Here is a 17695-nt window from a genome sequence, read left to right on the forward strand (position 1 = left end):
GGGCAATAAGTTTTGCTACTAAAAATGTTGCTTCCTGAGCCATCTCTCTTAAAGAGAGTCTTCAACAAATACGCTACACCGTTTCAAAATTCCAATGACGATTTAAAATAGTCGACATCTGTCCTTGTCAGATTTCTTATAAGGTATCTTTTCCATTTTGCCAGAGTCACTCTAGCTTTCATTAAGTTTTTTGCCATGGAGAACGTGAAATGGGGTAGAACAATTTGGATGAGCTGTGCCATCCACTGATGAGCAGTTTCCGCTGTACGTACGAACCTGTAGGCTTCTTGTGTGCCCTTCGATGCAACGAAATGACTCAGAAGACAGGTTCTTTGTCACTCCTTCACTTTATCAGAACTGTCTGTAAGTCGAGATCTCGAAATCTCTTGCATCTCACATGTCATTTTTAAAAACCACCACATGGCCCCTCAGACGTGTTCGGAAACATAAATCCCAATGAATTATTATGCAGGATGTATAATGAATAACCGAACAAAAATTGCAAAAAAGTATGAAAGGGTCACAATAAGATTCCCTTGTAACCTACAAGGCGCCGCCTCAAAAAGTTTACAGCAGCAAAATGGCAGGGGTGGTGGTGGAAGGCAGCCGAGTGGAAACAATGAAAATTCCTTCTTTAAAATGAAAGTTCCCTCCAATTTTCTTTTGCCACTCTGGGTTCAACTTGACCGCTCCGTGGTTCAGCCAGGAATGTGGGAGGGTTAGGGAAGGCTGTGTAATTCTGAAGGGGAGAGACTGTTATCTTGTCTAGGGCTCTCTGTACATGCAAGATGGCACTCACCCATCATTAACAGCCTTCCCCAAATGCACACAGTCCCACTGTTCACCGCCATCCAGCAGGGCAGAAGAACCTCTACCAAAATTCTGACAAGTCAGCTGGGTCACTAGTAACACTAGCATCATGGGGTTTGTGAAGTTCCAAAAATGGTGTTTACCGTTTCATTCATAATCTCTGGCAGAATCACTAGTGACATCTCACAAGATCCCTAGTCCTTGTGTCGTGTGAATGAACACACACATTTATATCTTACTGTTTATGCTAAAGTGTTTTAGAAGTAAACAACAGATGATTGGTGAACTTCCACTTTCCTATGATTGTCCTTGGGCATCTGAGGGTTTCTGAAACAACTCACGCGACCCAGCTGCGGTAGGGATGTTTCTGATGCCTGGTAACTCCCATTGGCCTGCTAACTGTAGGGGGCATCTCTAGCAAGCCTGCTCTGCCAGCTTCCCCAAGGACAGTTTCATACTTTTCCTTCTGTCTTCAAATCACACATCGACCCTCCCTCTTATGTCTTCTCCCAAATGTCCCCAGTTTCCAGCGACTTCCCTCATACTTCAAGACCTGCTTCATACCCCGCCTCAGCAAAACTTAATAGAAACCTATTTGCAGTTAGCCTCAACCTTCATGTATTCCCTTCTGCCATCATGAAAGAGGTGTCCTTCCTTTTATCCGTGACAACCTCTTTGCTTGGTCTGCATCCCATCTAGTCTTTTCCCCTTCAAGACTTTCATCTGCGTTGTCCCGTTTCTCTTACACCAGCCTGTCTTTCAACTGGGTCATTTCCATCAACATGAAAATGTACTGTAGTTATCTCTCAACTTAAAAACAAAGTGAAAAATACCTCCAGATGTTATCCAGCCCTATGACCTCTTTCACAGTAAAACCACTTGAACTAGTACTTCCCACAAACTCTTTCCACTTCCTCACCTGTCAGCTTTCCTCAGACTAACACGCATTTCTGTCACTTCACTCTGCCTGCTTTTGTCCAAGTGACCACTGTCTTCCAGTTACCAGGTATGCTGATTCTACACCTCCTCTTAGCAGCATTTTGTGTAATTCACCCTCCCATCTTTTATTAATTTTTTGCTACAAGAATATTTATTTTTGTAATGGGTTTATTGAGATACAATTTATAGGCCACACAAATAGTTCATTTAAAGCATACAACACAATGGTTTTTAGGATATTCTCAGAGTTGTACAACCATCACCACAATAATTTTTACAACACTTTTATCATCCCAGAAAGAAACCCTGTACTCTACTGTGGCCATCACTTTCTAATCTCTCCAGCTCCCCTCCCAGCCCAAGGCATCGAATAATCTACCTTCTATCTCTACAGAATTTTCTATTCTGGACGTATCATTTAAATAGAATTATACAATTTATGATCTTTTCACATACCCTGTTTTCAAAGTTATCCATGTTATAGACTGGATCAGTACTTCATTCTTTTTTTGTTTGTTTGTTTTAAGATTTTATTTATTCATTTGACACAGAGAGAGAGATCACAAGTAAGCAGAGCAGCAAGTGGGGGAAGGGGGTGGGGGGAAGCAGGCTCCCTGCTGAGCAGAGAGCCCGATGCGGGGCTCGATCCCAGGACCCTGAGACCATGACCTGAGCCAAAGGCAGAGGCTTAACCCACTGAGCTCCCCAGATGCCCCAGTACTTCATTCTTTTTGATTGTCTAATAATGTTCCACTGTGTGGATATATCATATTTTCTTTTTTTTTCTTTTCTCTTGGGTACATGCCAAGGAATAGAATTACCAGAACAAATGGTAGCCCCATGTTTAACCTTTTGAGGAACCACAAGACTGTTTTCCAAAGTGGCTATGCCAATTTACGTTCCCACCAGCAATCAATAAAGGTTCTAATTTCCTCCCTTTTTACCAATACTGGTTCTTGTCCACCTTTTTGATTATTGCCATCCTAGTGGATGTGAAGTGGTATGTCATTGTGGTTTTGACTGGCATTTCCCTGTTAACTAATAAGCACTATTCATGTGCTTATAGGTCATTTTTATATCTACTTCAGAGAAATGTCTATTTGAATCCTTTGTCCAGTTTAAAAATTATTTACTGATATTTTTATTATTGAATTATGTCTTATTTATATATACTGGATACAAGTTCCTTGGTTGATATATGATTTGCAAATATTTTCTCCCGTTTTGTGAGTTGTGATGAAATTCAGTTTATTTCTTTTCCTTCTGTTTCCTGTGCTTTTGGGGTCATATTTGAGAAATCATTTGCCTAATTCAAAGTCACAAAGATTTATCCCTTCGTTTTCTTCTAAGAGTTTAATAGTTTAACTCTTGCATTTACATGCATTTTGAGTTAATTGTTGTGTATAATGTGAGGTAGGGGTCCAACTACATTCTTTTGCCTGTAGATATCCAGTTCTCCTAGCACCATTTGTGGAAAAGACTATTCTTTCTTTATTGAACTGTTTTGGTGACTTCATTAAAAGTCAATTGACCATAAGTGTGAAGGTTTGCTTCTAGGTTCCTAGTTCTATTCTTTTGACCTATATACATGACCTTATGGCAATACCACACATCTTCTTATAACACATTATCCTCTTGGCTTCCAGATCACAAAACTTTCCCTGTTTTTCTCCAAACTTTCTATATCCTATGTAGGTTCCTCTGTTTCTGCCAGGCATCCTCTAGTATTTAAATTTGTCTAACAAACTCGTTTAACTCTACTTAGATATCACATAGGTATTTCACACTTTATGTGTCTGAAACTAAACTTTTGCTCCTGTCACACACCAAAAATTTCTGATCCAACTCATCCCATCATAATAAATGGCGTTTTCTGCCCAAATTAAACTAGAAACATGAAAATCATTCTTGTCTCCCTCTCTTAGCTTCATCTACATCAGTTAGGATCTAATCAAAGGACACCTCACTAGTTCTTTTAACAGAAAGAATTTAATATAAAGAATTCTAGTCAGATATTAGAGGATATGAAAAGGCAAAAAAAAAAGTACTGAGCTATCACAATGATAGTGAATGCAGGGCACAACTACAGCCCTATGGCTGTGGAGACCCAGGGATAAGGCTGGAATTATTAAAAGTTTGGGGTAATGAGAAGCTTGGAAGAGGTATTCCATGGAGCAGGGATTCAGATTTCTAAGGAGGGATCACTACTGGCTGTTGCTGGTACCTGGGGGTGAGGGTGGGGATCATAATGAAGGTGAATCTGGGAGTGTTTGGAGACAGACATAAAACAAATTGAAATTCACTGTTACAGCCAAGGTGTAGAATCCTGACTAGTGCAATGCAGTCCCTTCTTACCCCTCCAGCTTTCCAGTAACCCTTTAATGTCTCCTTTTAGCAGAGCACAAGTTGGGAGTTGACAAAGTCATGTGGATTTGAAGAATCTCTGTCTCAGCATCAAAAAAGTGAATGAGGAAGTGTGGTTTTCAAGCTAAGAAACAATAATTTAATAACCAGGACACTCCACTCTTCATTCAGATCCAGACCTCCCGTTGCTCCTACCTATGTGTTCTGAACCCTACCTGAGCCTCTAACCTCAGTCCCTAACTCAAAAGACTTTGGTCATTTTAACTTTCTTTCAGATCCTCAAATCTACATAATAAATTCTTTTTTTTTTACTTTTTTTTTTATTCAACAGACAGAGATCACAAGTAGGCAGAGAGGTGGGCAGAGGGAGAGGAGGAAGCAGGCTCCCTGCTGAGAAGAGACCCCCGATGCGGGACTCAATCCCAGAACTCTGGGATCATGACCTGAGCCGAAGGCAGAGGCTTTAACCCACTGAGCCACCCAGGTGCCCCCACATAATAAATTCTTGCCTTAGGATCATCACACATTGCCTGGACCTTTCCCTAGCCCTGGGCCAGTTTTTTGGCTTGTTTGTTGTTGTTTTTTTGTTGTTGTTGTTGTTTTTGTTTTTTGGCCTGGTTCATTCCTTTCCATCTTTAAAGTCTTAGCTAAATTATCTCTTCCACTGAGCGGGCTTCCTTATCCACGCGAAATAGCAACTGACCTTTGTTCCCAGCACTTTGTTATTTCCCTTCATTGCACTCATTATATATTTTCACTGTATGTTTATTTGTGTGACTATTTGTTTTATGTCTGTCTCCATCAAGAGAACGCAAGCTTCCTGCTTACTTTGTTCATCACTTCGTATATATGACCTAGTACAACTTCCACCATTTAATAATGCTGAATAAGTATGGGTGGAAGGGATGCTGTACAGAACCGCCTCATTCTGTCAGCAGGGGGGTTGAGTTCATCCACAAAAGAATCAATTTCAGATTGAGTAAGTGTTGGGTCGGTAGTTGTGAGTTTGTTCATGTGTGTGTTTGGGGTGGGGGAGGTGCTTGAGAAGCTGAGTGAGGAGAATAATTTTCTTGCCCTCATGTTAAACGTAGCACCAAAACCAGAGTTGCATTAAGAAAATATTTAAGAAACAGAGCCAAAATTATCTGGGGGAAAAAAAAAACCAGAAAATGGCTATCTGGAAGACGTGGAAATAGGCAAGATATGTTCTCATTATGGACACCCGGAAAGCCAAACACAGCGTCCAGAGCAACCTGATTGCCCTGAGAACCAGGAAAGGGTTAGTTTCTGGTGTACTAACACAGAAGTAGTTGAGCCAGTAGAAAATGTTCCAATAAAAGCTATGTGTCAGTGAACTGACTACATTAACAAGGAGGTGTAACACATCTACTAACCCTATCTCTAGAAGAGGGAAGGGAAGGTTTGGGAGCTAAGAGTAAAAGAGAGGCATAAGGAAATGGGGTTTTTCAAATTTGATCTACGTTTTGTCTCTTTTCTTTTTGTTTTGTTTTGTTTTTTTTTACTTGCCTGTTCTCAAGGACCCCAAAACAAAGTATTTTCTCTAAAAGGACTAGTCTCCACAGACACCCTTCAGCAGATGATGTGGGGAATTCATTACTTGTAGTTGGGGCTGACTTTGTGGGTGTGCAGCCAGCACAGTTGTACGGGACCCCAGCTCACAAGAGCAACACACTTGATCTCACATTCTCTTGTTGCCATCTTGAAATGCAAATAACTTTTGAGCAAGGGGTACTGCATTTTTATTTTGTACTAGACCCTGCAAATGATAAAACCAGTCTTTCTTTTAGTGTAATTCTATATTATGCTGAATGTAAAGCCATACATATGTCCTTCCCAACCCTAGGTTTCATTAGGAATGAAATTGGAAATTTCATTCACTGGAAATTTCTTCTATTAGTTTGAATCTAGAAAGTGCTATGACCCAGCACTCTTCCGCGTTCCTGAGACCTCCACCCCTGCCCTCCACTACCGGAAGCTTCAGTACTACTCCACAATAAGCATGGGTGGGAATTCATGCTAGCCTTTCCCCAATGGCTCTCCTCCCCCTGCGTGAGGTGCTCCTGTCTCCCTCTCTTCTCATCTCTACGGCTGCAGAATGTTGTGCCATAGCCATCTGCTCCCAAGTTTACCCCCTCTGGTGTCTATACTTACCAGTAGGGCAGGACCTGTGTCTTTCCTCTCTGCTTCTGAGTCTCTGAGTGGAAGCTCAGTAAATATTTCTCCTTAAATGAACGAATGTGTAAGTGAATAAAAGAAGGCAGGAAGGAATGACTTAATTTGCTTCGTATGTGTGTGTGTGCCCCCTTGTAACAGAAGCCAGGAGCAAACCAGCCTTTCTAATGACCTGGAGATAAGCCAGCACTCCCTTTTGAAGCTGAAAGCAGCAGGACATCATTTCTCTAAATAAAAGGAGTTCTGGGGTTTTCAGGAATCTGGCCCCTGGCCACAGGTATAGAAACGGCAGACTGCTGGATCTGGGTTGGGGGAGGGAGGGGGAAGGAGCATCACTTGACTGCAGAGATCATTTTTCTTGGCACTTGTCAAAGAAGAGGACAGAGACATCTGCATGCCCCAATGACATCACTTGGCCCTGCCTTGCACAATAGAGGAAAAAAACTGTCAGGGCAAGTTTCCAGTTTATCTAGACATAGCTGAGCCAAGGCCAGGATTTTCCACCCCTCTCCCCACCCCTACTGATCCCAGCACTGAAATGGCTCTTGGAACTCTGAATAAAACTGACCTCAAAGAGCCAAACCCTTAATCGGATTTGCAGCCATGAATTCAAGGCACTGTTACCACCTCCCTCTTTCCCTTCATGCCTCCATTCTCCCCCAATCTAACTCCTGCCCAAGGAAACCACTGTCTTCAATCTGGGCGCGGTCATCCCTAGACCTTTCTTTGTACTTAAACTATACATGCACATATTCTTAAAACTATATAACACTGCTTTATATAATTTAAACTTTACATGTTATACGATGTTGTACGTATGTTTTCATCTTTGATTTTCCCTAAACTTACTGTGTCTTCCCAATGGGACATTGTAAGATCTAACCACATGGACCATTGTAGCTTTTCTTCATTCTTGGTATGTAATGGCGTGCCTTTTGGTAGTATCAGCTCCCTTGGGGGACTGCCAGATGTGGTAGAGATGCCAGTTCAAGATGCCCTGTGTGCGTTATGGGACATGGGGGTGGAGAAAGAGAGGACACACCGTGCACAGGGCTCTACCTTCTTTCATCTTGGGGTGTCTGGTTGTGTCATGGGGCTGGGGGTATCTGTGGTACGTTGCACGACGTGCAGACGAGGCTGGTCTTGTTTCATGAGCTTTGTTCACACCTTGAGTCATTCTATAACCTGATAGTATCTTATTGCCAGAAGAACTCTAGGCTGGAAGTTAGGAACCCAGACTCTTGTCCCAGTTCTTGGTAAGAACTTGCATGACCTTGGGCAAGAGGTTTCACCTCCTGAGCCTCCTGGTTTCCGCAAGGAATATAAATGATTCCTCTAAGCTGCACTGGTCTGAGGGAAACATGGATGTGGTCATTGGGTGAAATACAGTGAAATTGTTGAACTTTGTATAGAAGGACCCAGTGCTCCTCTCTGCAAAGGAACTTTGCAGATGGGACTAAGTTATGAGGAAATTGAAATGGGAGATTACCCTGGATTAGCAGGTGGACCCAGTGTGATCACAAGGGTCCTTATACAAGGGAAACAGGAGGCTCAGAGTTGAAGAAGCAGGAGACATGGTACTAAAAGCACAAATATGTGTGTCGGGTGTGGGGGAGAAGCAGAGAGATTTGAAGATACTCCATTGTTTGCTTTGAAGATGAAAGAGGAGACACAGGTCAAGGAATGCAACGGTGTCTAGAAGCTGGAAACACAAAGGGCAGACAGAATCTCCCCAGAGCATCCAGAAAGAACACAGCCCTGCCAACACCTTGATTTTAGGGCTTCTGACTTCTAGAACCATGACCTAATGCATTTGTGTTGCTCCCACCACTAAATTTGTGGCACTCTGTTGCACTACCAATAGGTAATTAATACAAGGGGTGAATGAGTTCGACATGATAAATCCACTCCAGCATTTCTATCTCCCCTTTTGATTCCTTTGTGTGTACTGAGCGAAGACATTTCTGGCACCACCAAGTCCTTCAGTTGGCCCACAATTTCCCAAGTCAATGTTTTAGTCAACACTCCATGTAAATGCTGAGAACCAGTCTCAATTACTCGAGCTTCACCCACAGAATCCAGGATCTCAGTAAGTGTCCTTGATACGATAAATTCAACCTAATCTACAATTATGTTCTTTTTTCCTGTGACCTTTAGAACCCCGCTCCCATCCTTCCCTGGTTTCTGTTGATATTAATTAGCAAAATCTTGCAATTTGTGAAGTGTGTGAGCCTGTTCCTTTCAGGTGGGACTTTGTGCTCACCCACGGAAACTTTGCAGGGATCCTGACTGCGGTGTCGTCAGGAATGGAGAAACCAGGGACCTGGAGGAAACGAGAGAACAGGCGCCCCCTTGTTCAGTCATCACTTCAGGTGAGATCTTTGCATGAAGTGACAGAACAGTCTCTGCTTCTGCTGGTAATGAAGCTCTGCTCAGGTTTACATCCGACACCCTCCTTCCTATCTTCTCTTTCCTAACGTGGTTCTCTTTTCACAAAAAAAGACGGTGTGATGTTGGAAATACACAGCCTCTGCTGTACTTCAGCAGCTCACAAAGGTAGACTGAGTCCCTGATTCTTAGATGCATCAGCCTGTGGCTACAAAACGTGAGAAATGTTTTTTAAGGGCATTCACAGAAGTTTCTTGGCTTTCTATTTATTAAACATTGAATTTAAGCCTTGCGTTAGCATATTTTGTTTTCATTAAGCTTTCTGGCACAGTGAAAAACAAGGAGCTCATATTCTGAAGGTACGGTATCTTTATTGCTTTCAATCCAACCAGATAAGATTACAATCCCCAGATCCCCCCCCCCCCCCCGCTCTTTTTTTGGGAAGACTGATATTAATTACTATTGGGGTAAAAGTTCAGTTGCAGAGAATAGACCTCCCGCTAGCTGGTTTAAGTACGAAAAGACTCTTATCACAGACTAATAAACACATTCTAGAATCATCAGGGAAACTGCGGAAACAAATTCTGGGCTGTGCTTCTAAGAACAAGTTTTAAATTACAGGGCATACCTGGCAGCCAGGAGAGTTGCCGCTTCTGCTGCGGTCAGACATGAAGAAGCTGGTGAGCGAGGGGCAAAAGCTGACTCTGCACCTACTGGTTCCAGAACCACACTGGCTGGGCTAGGACCCATGCAAACACAGTAGGAGGTTCGTTGCCTGGCTCACATTCAAATCCCAAGCAAATGTTTCTGCTCGGCAGATCTAAGCCATAGCCAGTACCACCTCCGCCAAAGAGAAAACCAAACCAAACCAACAGGCTCTAGCAGCAAGGGGGTTCTAGGAGGCGTGATCTGCAGCATCGCAGCGTTTCCTCTAGGAAAGGCTGTGGGACGAAAGCCATGCACCGTGTTGGCTCATTTCCCTGGAGGGTTCCTGAATGAAGTGCCGTCAAGAATCTATTTGGAAAACTGTGGTGCCAGTCACCCAAGCCAGATGGCTGCCTTGGTGGCTTAGGGACACACCCAGAATCTCTTCAGGACAGGGGTCTGGGAGACAGAACCAGCGCTGAGAAGGAGGCAAGACCAGCTGCCTTGCAATTTAGGAAGGGAATTCGGCCTCAGTGCGTCTATGTTCCTCGGTTCAGAAATTCAGACTCTGAATCGTGTTCCATTGTTATCTTTTTGTGTTTTAGATTTTCCTTTGTAGTTACTTTTATCTCATTTTTCTAAGTCCTCCAGTTCTATGGCAGAATGAGAGGCAAACAAGATATCTGTATTCAAGATAGGTAGTGGGAGCCGCAGTGAGCGAGAGAGAGTTCCTACCACAGGGGAATTCCCTCCGACCAGCTACTCCATTTAAGATTTCTCAGTTTATGTTCAATTTTGGCAAATGGGCGAGCCAAATATGCACTGTTTTTATTTTGAAGTTTGTATCTATACAATTAGCTAAGTAAAAGCTAGCATGCCACATGAATGCTAATTAATCACGCCTCATTTAAATAACAACAATTAAGACATTGTTCAAGCTGTCCTGGTTTGCATATGCAAATTGTGTTTTCCTCTGCTACTGGAAACTCACTCATCACAGCTGCGTGAAAAAATGTCTGGTTTATGAAGTTTCCATCAATCTTCACATGATAATGCTTAGTTATGCTGAATTAATTAGCATTTGCAAATTAACAAATTTGACTTTCATCTACGGCTACCTTTAACTCCCAGAAGTGTACCATGAATCCCGAAGAGAACTAGTGAAGAAAAATCATTTAATATTAAACCAAATAATAAAACATTTAAATTGGGGAGCACACGTGTGAAGAAGCTGGAGAACAAGCGTGCTCCTGCCGAGCGGAACATACGGAGCCTTTTGATTTATAAAAGAGCGATGGTTCCTGAGAGCCCCCGACAGTCCGTGCTGGCACAGATTCTCCAGTGACTAAGACTGTTCCTTTTTCTCTATACCTCTTTCCATTTTTCCATAAGCATTTTTAAGCTTTGTTTACTTAAACCAAAATCACCAATACACCTCAGAATTTTACAATAAAGCACGAGAAGGGTTATTATTTTAGTCATTGCTGTTAACAGCGGTGCACGTGTTTTAACATCTCCTATGGTCTAAGCAGCCAAAGCACTTCTCCCTCTGTGCACTCACCAAGAGAGACTAGTTTTTCATCTCTTTAGATGTATATTGGAGATTTGTATACCTTAAAAAAAAAAAAAAAAGATACCTCTAAACTCCCAAGCCCAAATCTTGGAAAATATCCCCATTCCCTCCCCCCACCCCAATGACTCAGTCTAGAAGTCAATGTGCTCTAGAAGTAAACTTGGGTATTTCTAAAAATCCAATATGGATAAGTGGATAAAGAAATAGTATCCAGGGCCCCTGGGTGGCTCAGTGGATTAAGCCTCTGCCTTCGGCTCAGGTCATGACCTCAGGGTCCTGGGATCGAGCCCCGCATCGGGCTCTCTGCTCCGCGGGGAGCCTGCCTCCTCCTCTCTCTCTCTGCCTGCCTCTCTGCCTACTTGTGATCTCTGTCTGTCAAATAAATAAATAAAATCTTTAAAAAAAAAAAGAAATAGTATCCAAATTTTCTCTCAGCTATGCAGGTCTAGCCACAAACCACCAGGTTCTTCTGGGTCTTAAACACTGGGTGATTGACATAAGACTTTTTCCTAGGCTGAATGTGTAGCCTTGTCTCCAGTTAAAGACTTCCTTCCTCAGTGCTGTACTATTGATTAACTTGTAATCTGCTAGCACATCTTCTTGTGTTTGTTACCTAAGACACAGTTCAGAGAGGAATTCTTTGTGAAACACCTTGTCAGTGATGATTCAAAGTACAATTGTGCATCTTAATGATTTCTTGGTGAACAGATGTTATTCTGAATAATCAATTTTGTTATTCATCTGCTTCTCTCTTCTCGTATATCTTTCACAGATAATATTTGTCAACTGGATAATTTATCTTAATAATCAAGAAATTAGTCACATATGCTTGTGGTATGTGGTAATTGGGGAAAAAATTTCCCGAGATCAAGAGGGGTTGAAATATATTGTAACTGACTAGGCAAACTGACTTCAATATTTTATTGATTCTCATAAGCTATTCAAAAGCATCAGATTTTACCATTTCTTGCCTCCCTGAACATGTACCAGAGGGTTTCTGGGCAGTGTTGGAGGCACCGATACGTTCAGCCGCCAATAGCATCTATCTCCATAGTAAGAACAACTTCTTTGGCCTGGCTTCATTGCCTGGTCCTATAAGGAGAGCAAAATACTTGGTATCTTTCCAGAATACATGTTGAATCCCATGAGAACCCATGTAGGAAACCCACAAGTTTTTAAGTACCATATTAATCAACCACGTTTAGTAACTTTCACATAGACACACGTAAAAATTTGCTTCCACACTGTTTTTGATAATCTATTCTGGAGAGAGCAACTTGGTTAATTCATGTGCCAACTCCATGCACTCATTAAATCTTTCTGGAGCCCTGCATTAAGATTCTGAGGTCCTGTATGAATTTAATAGGAAAGAACACAGGTCAAACATCATTGTTGCCTCGTCTCACATCTTTTGCATGGAACTTTGCCCCACAAACCACCTGTGCACAGGTGAGGTATGACAGCACCTCAGTTCACCTACATTGTGCATCTTTTGTCTTCTGTCCAGGGGCATCTATGTTCCTGTTGTCTGGGGTGTTTTCAGGAAATGGACTAACCTTTCTACCAGAGGGCAAACTGTTGGGGCAACCTGTGACCTTGGGCCAGGAGCCAATGACCAAGTACTCCATTTCTGTCTTGGAAAGACAACTCTAAAGCACGTTCTATACTGTTCCTCAGACAGCCCTTAGGGTTGAGCGTTGGTTGCCCACAGCAGGAACCAGCTCATTAATGCCTGCATGGATTCCCTTTTTCACGCCCTCAACTCCCCATTCCTATCCTCTGAAAGCTCTTCTCAAAGTAAATTATTGCCATAGAAGTTTTTATTTCTAGTTCTGCTTTTTCAGGAAATCCAAGCTAGGAAAAAATGTCACACTAAATTATTGGGGTTAGCCATGAGGGAAGGATTCATGAGGAGTTACAACTCTAAGCTACATAGTTGCCATGCAGAGTCTCTTCCATTCTTCATAATGACTTAAATTCTAATAATTCTAATAATGACTTAAATTCTAATAATAACAGAGCAGCTGACTCTTCCCAGAGGGTTGGTCAGCTGGAAGTTGTATCTTTAGGTAAGAACCAACAAAGCCTTTTAACATCAAGCTTGATCTTTGGCTCATTACCTTTAAAAAACTGAGACAAATTATTCATTCCCATCATCACAAACAATATCAATAACCTCATCTGGGTGTCTTTTCTGGGTGTGTACTTTTTCAAAATACAATCGAAGTGTTGGGGAAGATCAAGCAGAGAAAAGCAACAACACCTGCTTGAGGACTAACATGTAAATGATAAAGAGAAGGTCCGAGGAGAAAAGTTAAAATAATACCATGAAATAGCATATTTTAAAAGCTGCATAAAAAAATAAAATAAGGGACGCCTGGGTGGCTCAGTTGGTTGAGCGGCTGCCTTCGGCTCAGGTCATGGTCCCAGCGTCCTGGAATCGAGTCCCACATCGGGCTCCTTGCTCCGCAGGGAGCCTGCTTCTCCCTCTGCCACTCTGTCTGCCTGTGCTCACTCTCTCTCTCTCTCTCTGACAAATAAATAAATAAAATCTTAAAAAAAAATAAAAATAAAATAAAACAAAAGCTAAATAAATGACATGAAGAAAGGCTCATTACCTTCAGGGTGACTCTCCAGGGAAGAAGTGGAAGTTGACTGGAGGTACAGAGCAAGATGGCACAGACGAAGGGGGAGACTGAAATTTCCAGGCTGAGGTCTGGCTTGGACAAAGTGTAGCATGGGAATAATTAGCCAGCAAGTTTAGGAGAGGACCCTAATGGCAACAGAAGGAGGTGAGTTTGGAGAGATACGGTTTGGGGACTAGACTATAGAGAAAGATGAAGATCAGAGTTAGAATCTACAAGCAGAGGGTCTTACTACTTATTGACTCAAATTCGTATCAACAATGCCTGATCTTTTGTATCAGAAGCAGTGAGAAAATATCTCAGGCCATATAGGAAAACACAAAGAAGACCACAGTCTGCTCTTAAACCACACAACTGCTCCCCCCATGACTTGGGGAGAGTAAAAATTTAGTGTAGGAACTTTAAATAATGCTTGAACACCAGAGAAGCAAAAGCCAAGAACTTACAGTTTAAGCCTGCAGCTTCTAGCCTGGATACCAATGTTTTTTCTTTTAAAGACTTTAAGCCAAAAAAAAAAAAAAAAAAAAAAAAAAAGACTCTAATCAGGGGCACCCGGGTGGCTCAGTGGGTTAAGGCCTCTGCTTTCGGCTCAGGTCATGATCCCAGAGTCCTGGGATAGAGCCCCGCATCGGGCTCTCTGCTCGGTGGGGAGCCTGCTTCCTCCTCTCTCTCTGCCTGCCTCTCTGCCTACTTGTGATCTCTCTCTGTCAAATAAATAAATAAATAAATCTTTTAAAAAAAAAAAAAGACTTTAAGCAATCTCTACACCCAATGTGGGGCTCGAACTTAACAACCCTGAGGTCAAGAGTCACATGCTTTACCAACCGAATCAGCCAGGCTGATTTTTTTCTGAACAAAGTCACTGTTCTTTACAAAAATCATCTCTAGATTCCAAGACTTAGAAGGTGTTCTAAATCCCCATGGTAAGTGACCAATTAAATGAAGCTTAAAATTTTTTAAGTTTTATTTTCCATTTCATAAAAAAAAAATTAAAAATCCATGACCATGCATCAATGAATTTCCTAGTTATAGTTTCAACATTTGACTAGAACTTGAATGTCTCCATTAAATTTTTACATTTGGTTAGAACTTAAATGTTTCCATTAGGTTTTTACATTTCTGTAGGAAACCCTAACTTACTTGTCCATAAGGGATGGCCAAGTCAACTTCCACGGATTTGGATTCACTGCTTTCCCTCTGGCTTGAAAAGCAGATAACAGACTGAAAGAGTTTTTTGTTTCACATGTTTCTACTCAGATCCCTTAGGATGTCCACTTTCTATCTTCTCAAGCATTCAAAAACTCTCTCTAGCAATCTTGAAATGTGCAATAATTTTTTTATTGCTCTTTCCATTCTGCTTTGAGTTTAATTCTTCAAGATTCCATTATTTAAGCTTTTAGTAAGTGATCATTATGATTTTATTACATTAGAAACTCAGCCGGTGAATTTTCTACAACTAATCATTGAAAAAAGCTTTTTAATACTTAGATTTCCTTAGGCAAAGATAATACAGTGGATGAAAATTCCAGAAATTAGCAAATTCCGTCATATTCATAATAAACCTGATGTCTTTGATAGTTCTGTGGTGGCGTTTCTATGGAATGAAAAGCCTTGTGCAAGCTGGAAAAATACTTAAGAGTGACATTATGAGGTCGCTCTTAACCTATTTTTTTTAACCTGCAGAAAAATAACAACAAAAAAGAACATCAGAAACATCATAGTCTTAGTTTCAAGAACTACTTTTGTCTGAAAATGGAAAAAAAAAATGTACCATGTTTGCCCACAGTTGACATTTCTCCATCAGATAGAAAGGAAGGCAAAGGTACATAGCAAAATGTGATTTTGATCAGTTGCTTGAGGTATCCAACAAGAATATATTGACCTTATGTCTTCTTCCAAGGATGCTGCACAAGCATTTTCTTCACAAAAGACAAAACCAGTCACTGTTCAAAACCAACATGGCTAGGTTGAAAATATCAGCAACATCTGTGAGTTTCTCTTCAAACCCATCAGCAGGAACAGTTGGTAATTTAACAACCAAATAAGCAAAGTAAATGACTCTACAGAGAACTCCTTTATAGAGGATGGGCTGTGGGGGTTGGTGCAATCAAATTACTCAGGCTGTCCCACTGAGTTTGCAATTTTCTTCTCCAAATATAATGCCAGCTATAGTGGCTGCTGCTGTAACCACCTAGGTCTGAATGTCCTCTACTTCCTGCTGCCCAGCTGCTACTCCTCTCAAAGAGGACAGCTCCGTGTCTTCCAAACCATTATAAACTCACAGCTTCTCATCTTTATCCATGCTCTTCCCTCTGCCTGGACTGACTTGTGCTTATTTCTTTCCTTGGAGAACGCCTGCTCATTCTTCCAGATCTTGTTCACAACAGTTTCTTCTCTCAGAAGGCTTTCTAGATACCTATCTGCCTCCCAGAGGCACATCACGAAATAGCCATCATTTACCTTTTGTTATGGGCTTAATCCTTGTGTCCTCCCTCCTTCCAAAATTTATACATTGAAGTCCCAACAGGACCTGATTGTATTTGGAGATAGGGTCTTTATGGAAGTGAATAAAGTTAAGTGAGTCCATATGGGTGGGCTCTAATCCAATATGGCTGACGGCCTTACTAGAAGAGATTAGGGCACCTGGGTGACTCAGATGGTGAAGTGTCCCGCCTTCTGCTCAGGTTGTGATCCCAGCGTCCTGGGATTGAGTTTCCACATTGGACTCCCTGCTCCTTGGGGAGCCTACTTCTCCCTCTGCCTCCACCACCCTCAGTCTCTGTCTCTAATAAATAAATAAAATCTTTAAAAAATAAAAAAGAAGAAGAGGAGATTAGAACACAGGCACACACAGGGGGAAAACTATATAAGGGCACCTGAAACCTAGTCTACAAGCCAAAGAAAGAACCAACCCTACAAATACCTTGTTTTCATGCCTCCGGCCTCCAGAACTGTAGGGGGGAACAATTCTATTGTTTAAGCCCCCCCCCCGCCCCCATCTGTGGTATTTTGTGACGCATCCCTAGCAAGCTAATCCACTTCTCCAGCCCCTCCCATGAGAATGTGAGTCTCCAAGACCGGAACTATGCCTCAGTCCCACAATACGTGCTCAGTTCGCGCTTACTGAGTGAAAAAAAAGCTGACAATGAGACAGAAGAGCGGAATGGACATAAGAACGTAGTAAAGGAGTCACTGGTCACGTTGACAGAGAGAGTCACCCTTCTTCTAATTGAAAAGTTTAGAAACACCCTCCTTACCTCCTGCTAACTACAAATCCGATTTTTCAAAAGCAAGGATTTCAAGAGGCAAAAACCAGCTCCTGAACACGGTTGCTCTGGCTCTGCTAGCTGATGCCCGGGCGAAGGCCACAAGTCACCTGTCAGGGATCAGGGACTTCAGCAAGCCGCCCTGTCAGCCTCCACGGTGGGCGGCAGATAGCACTGCTTGTACTGGTAAACGTTTCCATCTCACGCTCTAGGGGGATTAGGAAAACCCTGAAGTAAATATCTTTAAACCGGCATTATTCATTAAGAGATGAGATATGGGAACAACTTTCGTGTTTGTCAACGGTGAGTGGATAAAGAACAGGTGGTATATGCACAAAATGGAGTACGATTCAGCTTTAGAAATGAAGGAAACCCTGCCATTTGGGACAACGTGGGTGAACCTGGAGGGCACTTAGGATAAGGGAAATAAATCAGTCTCAGAGGAAGACAAAGACTATATGATCTCGCATATATGGGAATCTAAAAAACATAAACAAAGCCCTCAAACTCGGGTTGCCTGGGTGGCTCAGTGGGTTAAGCCTCTAGAGGTCTTCAGCTCAGGTCATGATCCCGGGGTCCTGGGATCGAGCCCCGCATCGGGCTCTCTGCTCCGCGGGGAGCCTGCTTCTCCCTCTCTCTGCCTGCTGCTCTGCCTACTTGTGATCTCTCTCTTCTGTCAAATAAATAAATAAAATCTTTAAAAAAGCACCTCAAACTCCTGGAGACAGAGAGTAGAAAACTGGCTGCCAGGGGTGAGGGGCTAGGAGGTAGGGGAAGGTGCAGGTCAACGGGCATAAGCTTCCAGCTGTAAAATGAGGTAAGTTCTGGGATGTAATGCCCAGCACAGTGACTACAGTTAATCACACTGTATT

Source organism: Martes martes, assembly GCF_963455335.1.
Source record: "Martes martes genome assembly, chromosome: 8".
Taxonomy (NCBI): Eukaryota; Metazoa; Chordata; class Mammalia; order Carnivora; family Mustelidae; genus Martes; species Martes martes.